Here is a 13,180-nt window from a genome sequence, read left to right as displayed (position 1 = left end):
AATAATCATGTGCATATTTCTGCCTTGATTACTGTATATAACAAGTAACTCTGATCTGGATTAGGTTCACTAAGCCTCCCTGGTGTTTTAGTCTCATAAGTCTTACCTTAAAAACTCCTTCTACACGTAGAAAGCTATAAGCTGAGGGGAGTTGGTGTGCGCTACATCAGTTGTGCTTTTCGAGGTCATTCCAGCAGATTCCATGATGAATTAAGAGCCGTTCATTCTGCTCAGACCAGTTTAAAAAAATGGATCCTAGAGAGTTTAATCCCCCAACTCACACCACAGTACATACAGGAATCAATGTTCTTAATAGAGCATGAATGTGTACATAATCCATGCATGTAATATGTAGTATTTCAAAATATTTGAATATGTACATGCAAGCTAGCGTTTTCCTCTTCTCCTTTCAATTGTTCTTGACGGTAAGGTATTTTTATACTCATGTTGAAAAAAGTCACAATATGAATGTTCTGGACATTCGTTTCTTTAAAATTGATAATTAAACAGAATAAAACACATGAATGTGTTCCCTTCTCTGGATTTAACTCCTTAATGAGCTCTTTGTGACCTGTGATGGAGTCTCTGTGAATTTTCTGTGATCCATCAAAATGTGTGATTGGTTTTCATTTTTGTGTTGAAGGTTGTACAGGTTGCCTGGTATTTTAGGTTGAATTCTTGAGTGGAGGCCATCATGGCCCTTTGGCACACGGATATGTGGCGAGGGCTCTGAGTTGTAGGAGAGGTCCCTCCACGCCCTGAGTGATGAGAGCAGGGTTTAACCGGCTGCAGGTGTGCTCAAGACAGGCGGGTTGGGCCTTTGAAGTGGAAGCCAACTGGGACCCCAGCCCATCTCTGACCAGCAGCCAGAACAGACACATTCGCTTTCAATTAACACTCTCCCTTCTTTCCCAATCCCTGCTTTTTATGCTTTGTGCACATTTTTTTGTGCTAATATATGTTCAATAAAAAAGAGCATGAAAGTTGTGGTGGGGTCGTGTTCATGATTCAAGTAAATACTTATTCCTACTGAGCTGACGAAGGCAGTAATCTGCCTATGTGCATTCAGCTCTTGCTTCACCTCGTGAAGCTCAGGGCCAGGTTGGATGTCCAGAGGACTGCGAGTTCTCTGACACCCTGAACCCTCAGTCATCTTTATACAATGAAATCATGTTTCTCTGGTCACACTCACACCCTGTCTTCTAAATGAAATGCATCCCATATTTAGTGCTTCTACAAAACGGAAAAAGCTATACTAACCCTGCTACTTAAGAAGAAGAGTATAGCAAATGCTGTTGTGGCTTATAAGCTGTTTTCACGAAGCATACATGCTTACATGCCCCTCTCATTACAAAGAGTGAAAAGTGAAATAAATGGCTGTTTCGATGGTAAGTTCCCTATAGGCAGCTACATCTGGCTCCTGTTAGTCACAAGCGTATAAAAAAATGCGGTTAAGTCCCAGGCATTCTGTATTACAGACACACACACTGGGAGGTAAGAGTCCAGCATGGTGGTCACCCCCAGTACTCCCAGTCTATGCAAACCCAGCAGACAACAAGGGGCTCAGACAGAGACTAGTATTGCTGCATAAACAGTAACAATAACCCATATACAGCCTGTGTATGAAATATTAAACCCCCATATATTTGTACCTGCCGGCTTCTGCTGATATGTCTGCATGAGAGTCGGTGTCAATAATTGAAAAACGCAGCTCTGTCTGTAGAAGCAATAATGGACAAAACCACAGCAAAAGACTTAGAATGCAAAAGTGACTTTGTGGGAAGACACAGTCGCGCTCTACGCTGTGTTTGTTTGGGAGAGGGTTTGTGTGTGTGTTCCCAAAGCTCGAGCACCTACCCACAATGCAATTTGACCACCAACAGTTCAGGCTCAGTTTCCTGTGTGCTGTGTTTCTCGCAGCTAATGTCGCCTCAGGCAGAGAAAAGCAGACAACAGAGGTCTTGCACGCTTTCCTGACACGCTCAGCAAGTTCTCAGGTTTGACACCGTTTTGTTTGCAGTCGCATACGAGCTTTTTCAAGTTTCTCTGTGAGGGTTTTGTCATATCCATCCATTTTCTTCTGCTTATCCTATCAGGATCACAGAGAGGCTGGAGCTTCACCCAGCTGCAGTAGGGTGAGAGACGGGGTCCATCTTAGACATGTCGCCATTCCTTAGCTTGTAACATTAACATCAGTTAATTAACGGGTTTGTATTTTGAATTAAAAATGTACTTTTAGCTGCTCCTGTTGCAAAACCCCCAAAAGTTTTTGATTCTTAACTATTGAACAGATAAAGGAAGCTAAAATGTTTCACCATATACTCAAGTATAATGATAATAACTTTACTTAGACGCCCACGCCTGGTGAACTTTGGATTACAAGCCTGTAAAATGAATGAATATGAAAGCATGCCACCATTCAAAAGAAGAATGCAAAGATGATCAACAGGATGTAACAGATGTAAACATACAGTCACAGACAAGCAAGTGAACTCAAGACAGACTACCTCTACATCCCAGAAGTCCAAACAAGTCTGTGTACACTTGGTGACACATTGCCGTGCGATGCTTCAGTACAATTGTGACTCACTGATCAGTCCTCGTTATCACAGCCGCTGATAGAGAAACTACTGACACAGACTTGAAGCATGTGCCGGGGTGTATAATGAGCATCTGATTGTGTAAGTGTAATGTTGACAAAATCATTAGCAAGAAATGCTTATCCCTTGACAAGTCAGACTCAGAAGCAGCTGGAAAATGGTGATGTTTATAAGGTTTTTCATCTTTTCGCCCCATTAGAGACTGAACTTTGATTTTTATGTGTAGTGCAAGTATTCTGGTAGTCTCTAAATGTTACTAACGTCAAAGCCAGCTAATCTTGAGCCAGCAGGCCTGTCTGAATAACTCAGAAGCCCTGGGAGTCTGTCTCTATCCTTTAACCTCCTGCTGCTTTAAATCCTGGACAAAACAGTTCTATTGATGTGATTTCAAATTAAGTGGGTTCTCCTAACAACTTTTGCATTAGCGATATTGAAATTCGATGCCGGAGTAATGTCACCACTATGTTCTGACACAAACAAACCTGTTCAAAGCTGTTAAATAAGAGAACTGGTCATCATCAGAAGTGTGCACATCTTTGGGTCTTGACAGTCCTGCTGCTGCTGGCATTATCTAAAGACTCACACTGCCCTGCAAGGAATAGCGACAACAGTGTGCTAGCCTCATAAATTAGCCTTCGTGCATGCCAAGCTGATGTAAACAAACTGTAAGAGACCACCGGCATCAAAATCAAAACTTTTTTCTTCTTGGTAAAGAGCAGCGGCCTTCACGCCATATTTTAACAATAGATGTGTTGTGGCTACCTGAAGCAGTCCAGTAAAAGCTGGCATTTGTCCTGGACTGTCAGAGTGAAATGTTGCCCTTATGTCAGCTCTCAGTAAACTCTCTGACTGTGATGGACGGGCCCTCTCGTGGTCTCCTGAGATCTAACACACTGTAAGATACACTGAGGCTTAGATCAGCCTCTGGAGTGCTTTAAAATCCTGGAAGCATCTCCTGGCTTCTTGCTGCCAGGTTTCAGTAAATGGTGAAGTTCAGAGAGTTTGACGCCTGGTTGAAAAGTACTTCAGGCAGCAGTGGAAGAAATACTCATATCTTTACATGAGAAAAAGTAGCTATTTGGTGTACTACTTAAGCAAGGGTACTAATTAAGAAGAGGGATGTGACAGTTTTAGGTTAGCATTAACACCTATGTATTATTGGGGGGGGGGGGGTTATGTCTCTGAGTGGTAGAGAGGGAGCTATTGTTTACTGTATTGTCAGAGATTCCCAATCTAAGGTTTTATTTGTTGACTTTATATTTTTAAAAATGTGAATGACTTTAATGCATTACTAACAGTTTTTATCCCTGATACATGTCATGGGCCCTGAATCTTTTTCCTTGAAATGGCCATAAAGCCAAAACTCAAACTGAGAAACAAATTAAATGAAAGTACAAATAGCAGTGCTTACGTAAATAAACTTTCCATCAGTGAAGATTGGAAGGTTGTTGGTTTCTTTTGGTTCTTGGCTTACTTACATTTTGGAATTAGACTGAATTCTGGCTTGTGTCCCGCACTGTTGTTCCTTTGAATCCTGTCAGTCTGTCCATCCAACGGGTGGGTCAGTTCAGAAAGTTCCAACAAAAACTGGTCATCTGGCAAAATAAGTGGAACCCAACTCAACTTTTGTTTCAACGCAACACAACCTCAACGAACCTAGACTGATGCTGGCCAATCACATACAGATAATAGCTGGTAGATTGTTCTATAACGTCAATAGTCTGCTACAATGTGAATTTCCAACATTAACCTCATGATTACAACAGAGAAAGAAACAAAGAAAGATGCTGGTGTAACAACCATTATTCAATTCAATTCAATTTTATTTAAATAGTGTCAAATCACAATAACAGGTGCTTTCTATTGTAAAGTAAAGACAATAATACAGAGAAAACACCAACATTCAAATGACCACCTATGAGCAAGCACTTGGTGACAGTGGGAAGGAAAAACTCAATTTTAGCAGGAAGAAACCTCAGGAAGAAAATTATGCAGTGAGTTTTCTGGGATTTTTTATTCTTTCCTTGTAGCAGCATACTGCCACAAGTGCAGCCTTGTGTGTCGTTTTAGTGCAGGCCTTTAGCCTTGCATGAACTGCTGTCACTGCAAATACTTAAGCCCTTGATCCACTGGGATTCTTCCAGTTCACATCTGAACTCCACTACCAACTGTGGTCATCATTCATCAATGTTTCTGTGCATGACTGTGTAACCTTGTGCTTCTAAGCCAACTCCATGGTCCTCTTTGTTGGTTATCTGTCGCTCTAATGTTTCATCAGTTCGCTCTCTCAATGAGTTTCCTTCACTGTAACATTCTTGTTTTTCCACCCCAAGTCCTTAACTTGGCAATGAAACTTGTGCCTGACACAAACTCATCTTTCTGAAGAAAAAAAAGGTAATCCAGAAAGCGTCCAATTAGATCACAGAGCAATAGATCCATCCATCAGTTTGTTTCCGCTGCTTATCTAGGTCTGGATTGCATGGACAGCAAGATGCCCAGAGCTGCCCAGAGGAACTGGTGGAGGTCACTGGCAGGAGGCCAGTGACCTCCACCAGTTCCTCTGGGCAGAGAGTGAGGTGTTACCAAGCTAGCTGAGATGCATGATCTCTCCGGTGTGTCTTTCCCAGGGTCTCCACTAATTTGGATATGCCTACAACACCTCACAGAGTCTACCTGATCAGATGCCTAAACCACCTTAACTGGGTCTTTTCAATATGAGAGTCCTTCTCACTCTAGTGGAGAACCCCAACACAATTTGGAGGATGATTGTTTCCACAACTTGTATCCAACATCTCATTCTTTAAGTCACTATCAGCAGCTCGTGGCCGTAGGTGAGTGAGTCTTCCAACAGAAGACTATAGTAAATCAACAGCTTTGCTTTCAGGTTCAGGTCTCTCTTAATCATGCCAGTCTGCTACAATATCTGAATAATATCTGTCAACAATATCTGCCAATCTTCTGCCCCCTTCTTCCCTCACTTGTGATATACATGAATTACTCAAAACTCTGCTCCTTTCCAACTGTGAACCATGAGGTCAGACTTGGAAGTGCAAAATGTTCCTCCAGCTGCTTTGCATTTGGCTGCACATTGCCCTAGTACAAGCTGAAGGTCATTGTTCAGTGAAGAACCACATTGTCAGAAGAACAACATCACTCCAAAATTCAAAGACTCAGGCTACCAAAACCAGTACCCTATTATATACTCAGTACATTAGCCTATGCAGTCCAAAAACTTATGAACAAAAGCCCTGGCGAAGTAACTTACTGCCCAATACTTTATAATCCTCAAACACCCCCTACAAGTCCAAGGAAGACATGTAGAAAGTTTTGTAAACACCCATGCACCCTCAAATATCCTCAAGAGAGGTCCGGTGTTCCATGACCAAGAAGGAAACCACATTGTTCGTCCAGAATCTGAGGTTGATCTCAAAGATGGACTCTTCTCTCCAGTAGTCTGCACTTCCCAAGGAAGCCGAGTGTGATATCCCTAAATCTGAAATACACCTCCAAAAGCCAATTTATGGGTAGGGGGACACCCACCCCAGTTTGAAGGGCACAGTCCGCAACATCCATGCAGTGTTGCAGATGCATGTCAACCCAAGAACATCCAGAGCTTTAAAGGATTAGGTGGAGCTGATCATTCCAAGGGGTAAAATCACTGGAGAGCAAACTCTGCCTCCTCTCCAGAGGGTGCTGGGGCTGAGGGTTGTTTTTCTATAGACTTCTATAAAACTAGAAGGCATTTTAGAACCAGAAGAATTGCATTCATCTTTAATACTGTCTATGGCGGTGGGCTGTTATCTGTTTTTTTGCCTCAGATCTTTTGCTGAGGCACCAACTGCACCTAAACCAAAACGTTTTATGTCGTTAGAATGAGGCTGACATGGACATTTATTTTATGTGTTATATGTGAGAATGTCCATTCTGACTCACCCCAGTATTTACAGGAGTTCATCTGTAAAACCACTTTTGCAAATTATAAGCGCAGGTGTTTCTTGGAATATCAGTTCTGAAACTACCAGATAACTTCTTAAAGGGGGCATTGCTTCATCTACTAAGATTGAGCATCAAGATAGTTTTTTGCAGGCTGATAGAGATAGACTACAACAGAATTTGCATGACGTAGCATGAACATTAAATTAAAGGTCTTTTAAATCAAACAGACTGCCTTATCAGTCTCTGCATGGGATTTAAAACAGACGCTGTAGCAGAGAGAAACACATGTCCACGTTAAGCAGTTTCACTGATCAAGCTGATATGAGCTATGAGAACCGAGCTGGAACGTATCCCCTCCTAGAGGTGCTGCTGCAACCTGTCAGGAACCATACTTACTCAGTCTTTTCATGTTGTCATTAAAACTATCAATGTGTGATGCTGCTTTCATGAAGAAGGTAACTAGCAATGATCAGACAACATGTAATTTGTTGGGATGTGGATGTTTTGGAAACAGATGATATAAATTGTTTTGCATTTCTTTGGTTTTGCGATCTGTGTTGGGACCATCTCTGCTAAGAGAAGAATGAAGAAGAAAGAAATCGAAAGCAAAGAGCAGAGGAGTGACTGATTGCAGGGCACACAACCAAATGGGAACCAGAGACTGTGAGTTGTCAGCGCTGCTACAGATTTATACTTTACCTGCTACCCTGGGATCTGCCACACATACACCTGGTCAGAACAGAACAAAAGAGGGGGGGGAGATGTGAAAAGGTTTGTGCACGGAGTCAGAGGTCAAACGGTGTGATAGGATTAGTAATAGATGCCTACAAAGATGATAAGAGATGGAGAGGGCTGGCTCTGGGGCAAAAACAGCAACTTCAGCTGGGTCTTATTTAGATCAGCCTTTTGTACTCTGGAGCCCTGTGCGCCCGCCTGTGCATCTGCCCTCCGCATGTTGGACAGCACTGGGTGGGTTTTTCTGCCTTTTCTGCCCTTTACTCACACACTGCCCTATTTCTTTCTCCAGAGTGTAAGAGCTGAAACTGTCTTTCCAAGGAGGGTATTTATTCTTTTTTTCTGATTTAAAAATGACTTAAATCAGTTAATGATGACTTCCTATTGAATTTGATTCTGAAATTAAAACCGATAGTGAAATAAAGGTATAATAATGCATAATATGGGACAAAGATATTAGAAGCACCCTGTTCAATTAGTTAGAGTTATAGACTCTGAAGGCTGATCCTGAACATCAGGAAGGCAAAAGTTATCCAGCATCTGCAACAAGCTCATTTCCCCTTTCATTATTAAAGTTTCGTCACAGCTTAAACTAAAGAAATACTGAGTCATTGAAGGAAAACTCACAAAAAAGTGTTTAAGAGGCGAAATATTAACCAAACTGGGCATTCTCAAAGCAACACTTTCCATTTGCTGAACAGGACAAATATTTGGATTTCCAGCCTACAGCAGATGCATCACAACTCTTGAGTACCACACAAACATGCAAACATACTCAACTACTTAGTGTTGGATTGGATCTCTAGAAAGCCTTTACTGTCCTTGTTCTCTGCGAAATACAACAAATTTAGGAGTGCAACTCCCAAATGGTGCATTAAAGCACCAGCAACTGTGAAACACTAACAATAACTTCCCATGTCTAATCAACACACACACACACAACATATCCTGCTGATATTCTGCTGGTCGCATCACAGCCCTCGGGTTTGAAGACTTAAAGCTCTGATCTTATTAATGTGGTCTGGCTCGCCACAGGCAGCTTGTGGACAGCAGTATATGAAACCACTGAGTGTAACTGACAGACACAGATGACAGAACATGCCCAGTCTACAAGTTAACACACCGCAGAGCTCCTAACTGTTACTTTGACTCAGGTCTGGTCTGAATTAGATCCTCTCATCCCTTCTGCAGACCGCATACCCTGATTTAACCCCAACACCTGGATAAACCTCAACTGGTCATTTCTGAATCCCAGAATCGGTGCCTTTTTATTGGCTTGTTGGTCAGCTGGTCTCTGCTCTTTATCTCTTCTATGCTCTCTTATATTCATCACTGAGTTAAGTTAAGAGGAGATGCAAATGGGCATATCCCACCTGTACAGAGTTAGCTCTTGGGGGGCCTGCAGACAAGACTTTTCCTGAACACATCTGCAAAATCTTTATGGATATGTCAAATAAATTTTTAACATTCAACCCACTTAAAGACTGCTAAATGGTTGCTCATATTAATTGTGACCAACGTTTCTAACAAAGAGATCAGGTCATCTAAGACGCACAGCTTTGACTATGCGCTAACAGCTTGCTCACCCATTTGGTGTTTAAACCTTCTGTTTGTGAAGGGCAGCCAATTAGAAGAAGGATGGGTTAAAGGGAGAGCATTTTTCAAATTGTGGGTCAACTGAGGACCTCTACCAAGTCCCAATTTAAGATAAATAGGAATTACTGTGAACTCTGAATCATTCAGAGCTGTTCTAATAGAGTCCAGGAATAAAAAAAGAAAAAGAATGGCGCACCTTTTAAAGACCGACTGATCTGACTACGTAATGTTTTATCTACAGGGAATGGTGGAAGTATAATGCATAAAAGCTATGGCAAGACAAGAACAGGTGGCAGGTGTATGTGTGTTTGTGTGTGTGGTCAGATCTTGGCAGTCAGTCACTGGTGGTGAGATATGAGGCTTAACTGGCTTTATCTTAGATGGTACTGAAAGGCCACACTGGCTGCCAGACGTTATGAAGGTATAACTGCTTGAGAAGAAGTATATCCAGATGTGTGCTGGTGTGCACGCTAATGGCCCTCAGTTACTCTCAGATTAGCGAACACACCACCCACCCACACACACACACACACACACACACACACACACACACACACACACACACACACACACACACACACACACACACACACACACACAGCCCAGCAAACAAACACATAAAAGTACTGTCAAAAGAATCTCCTCAGGCTCCCTCACAGGAAGGCCCCATTAAAGTGTGTGCATTGATTAGAAAAAAAAAAGTCTGCCCTGTGGCTCCCGATAGCCATCTCCTCCCCTCATTGGGTTTCTACTCAAGCTGCAAGCTGGGCAGCTCCAAGTCTATAACTGCACCCCCCAGGGGGAAACACTATAATGGAGTTAAGGAACCTCTTTAAGCTCCAGATAAAGAAAATGTACCCATACTTAATGCCAGATTCCCCATGTTGCTTGTGGGCACATATATATTAGCATGCTGTGTTTTAAATGTGTTTAGTAATGGAAAAAATGGACAAGTAGAGGGATTCATGTGCATTCAAACAACAGAGAGTAAGAGTCTCTCATAAAACATTAAGGTGTAACTCAGCTGGTCTTAGAGAAACACAAATCTGAAAATTCATGTCCTTTTTATACACAGAATAATCTTGCATTAAGTAAAGGGGGAGGTGTCAGTCAGTTAAAAGAACTTCCCATCCTGAAGACAGAAAAAGTGTTGAATCATTATTAGCATTTCCTCTATGCTGCCAAAGACTGCCATAAACCATTCACTTCCTGATGGCACAATTATTAATGTTGGTAATAAGTAGCATAGGTAACATTTTCAGAGGAGCCTGACTTTAATGAGCAGCCTCACTCGCATCTGCCACACAAGCAATACTATGTCTTACATGGGAATTCGACTGAGAGCCTGTCTTTCCCCTTGCAGTTGAAGCAATCTCATCATGACGTTATAATGTAGATAGATGGCTCTGACCTGGCAGACTATGCTCCATAACTGCTAATGGAAGAGAAAAGCAATATTTTACTTCTTGTGCAATTCTGCTGGCAGTCAGTCTGAATTACAAGGCTGTGGACCAAGACCGCCTTTGCTTTGTATTGATCTGTCCGAAAGCAGCACATCTAAGACAGTGAGAGAAACAGCGTACCAGATATGCATCATGTTAGTGGCAAAACAATGTCTCTCACCCTTTCACCAGCTCTCTTGAACCTATAATTTCAGTGGCTCTAATCAGCCATAGGATCAGCCTTGATCTCCACTTGACCTGGAAACCTTAATAAATTGCACTCTTTGATTGACACCACATTTGTACACTATACTTTTTCCCAGTGGCCCAATAAGTTTGTGGCTTATCTTTTTTTTTTTTTTGACTTCTCATTTTTGAGCACAGTCACAGTGTGGAGGAGTCATGAGATTTCCTTTAGCATAGCTAGACTTTCCCATGCGTGAACAAGCATGGGAACCACTTAGTATAAAGTTCTGTCTTCACACTGAGCTAACATTTTAAAATCTGATCCTATTGTCAATGTTTCTCAATAGGAACAACAAACAGGCCAGAGGGAGCAAAACTAGCTCCGGTTAAACACTCAGCGACGGCAGTGTGTGCAGCAGTCCCTCTCCCTGTGAGGGATAAACACTGTGTCGTGGCCCGATCTGTTTACGAGTTCGCCTCTGGCCGGCCAGGGTCGCAGAGGTTTTGTGTGTGTGTGTGTGTGTGTGTGTGTGTGTGTGTGTGTGTGTGTGTGTGTGTGTGTGTGTGTGTGTGTGTGCGAGAGAGTGTTGGGGAATGTGTGATAGAGGGATTACAGGCGAGCTAGCCGTCGCTTTCATGAGGAAAAAAACAAACACAAGCAGAATGCTAGACCTGCTCCATGCATAGCGTTTATGGTTGGGAAATTAAGTTTTGGGGCTTGGCAGACTCATTCTCTCATCAATGCACAGTGTTGATGAGCTTCAGTCTAGGATGACCAGACAGAACAAATAAAATGTGGGGCAAAAAGTAACCTGTGTACACCCACTGTGGGGGGTTGTTGCTAATAATCAGAGGTTAACAAATAAGTTAACAAACACACATACACAAACAATGCAGGTGTTCTCTTGTTCTCTGGAGACCATCTATCCTCTGTTTCCTTTGTTCTGATTTTCTCTTTTATCTCTTCTTTCCCGGCAGATTTGTCTTTTTTTGTTCACCTGTCATATTCCACCTTTTCCCTGAATGACGCATGTTGAACCCCTCGGAGAGGCGAGCCGAAGTCGTACCAGCCCTCCTGGCAGTGCTCAGCTCTGGCTCCTGATTTTGCAGCTGTTCCCTGGAACCCAACTCGAAGCCGGTTTTACCGCCCTTCTAGGGAACGTGGAGCGGCCTGGGATACATGCTTCTGAACTTACCCACAGGGATGTTTCACAAGAGGCCAGCTGGGAAGTCAGTGGGAGCCAATAGGAAGGTGAGGGGGGTTGAAGGAGAGGGTCAATACCAGAATCCGAAGAGAGTTAAGAGAAAGAATTGGAATGGGTAACGGATGGAGAAAGATTAAAGAAGGTTTGCTTCTGGTTCTGGTTTGTGTGTGAGAAAACCAGAAAAGATGGTGAGTTAGATGACGCACTTTTGATTTTGTTGTCATAAATGTATAATGACAGCTTCATTTTTTCACGTTTTTAAGCCATTTCATAAGCATGCAACAGTCAGCAGGACAACAGCTCACTTCAGAATGCAACCAGAACTTTTCATATGTATCTCCTCTCACTGCGGTGGGATGGGGCAGGGTGTCACCTCTGAGCAAGAAGGTCCTCGGTTCAAACTCACTGGCACACTGGAGCCCTTCAGTGTGGACTTTACATGCTCGCCACTATGTAAGTGCCCCAACATGGGGTAACTTTTATATGCTTTCACCATGACTTTTACCTCTACAGTAAAAAAAAAAGTGTACGCACAATGAAATGGACTGGCCTTTTGTATTCAGTGAAACAAAGCATTTTTTTCCCTTTCTTTGACTCTGAATTCATGCAGACAGGGTTTATGCACGATTTAAAAAACATCACATTGCAACAAACTGAAACTAAAGTACATTCAGCTGGTCAATAAAGAGGGCACGGTTCTACAATGTGGTCCATACTGTACTGATCACAGCTGTGTTATATTGCTGGTGATAGAGCGACCCCTACTGGAAAGTTATGTCTTTACAATTTTCAAACATTCTGAGTTGCTTTGGTGCAATTCTCAAATTCTGTGCATCATCCTACTGTTATGACAATTGTGAAATATCAATGATTTGGGGGGGGTTAATCAATCCAATTTTTTATGACTTAACCAATCAACTTTTTCCTTAATGGTATGACCTCATTGTTTTGTATTTCTGACCGATTAGTAGTATTAAAAATTCAAATGTTTTGGTCCTCCCAGGGACACCAGTGCATGGGCGTAACTTTGTGCTGAACATTGGGGTGAACAACTTTCTGAGATGTGAACTTCAGAAATGTGCCAGACATACAGTCCTGTGAAAAAAATCTATTTGCATGTTTATATTTGCCATAGTCATTTCCAATTATGATAACTCCATTCTGTAAATACTCCAGTTATCTTTGTCTAATGTTAAAATTTGCCTGATGATCTGAAGCATGTAATATTGACATTATTTTATTAACTTAAAAAAGTAATAAAAACTATTTCATTGTAATCATTTGAAGTATATGAGCAGGTGATATTTGCAGGTAACACACGATTGCTTGGGTTTTTGCCCACCTGCAATACCTTCATGGCCCACGAGGGCGCGTAAAGGGGCCTACATTTCGGCTATCGCTGAAACAGCCAACATAAATATACTTCAGTGCGGTAGGGGGCGGAACATAGCAGTTGCCTTTCATCCGCCACTACACACAA

This window comes from Maylandia zebra, linkage group LG20 (assembly GCF_041146795.1).
Source record: "Maylandia zebra isolate NMK-2024a linkage group LG20, Mzebra_GT3a, whole genome shotgun sequence".
Taxonomy (NCBI): Eukaryota; Metazoa; Chordata; class Actinopteri; order Cichliformes; family Cichlidae; genus Maylandia; species Maylandia zebra.
This window is presented reverse-complemented; position numbering follows the sequence as displayed.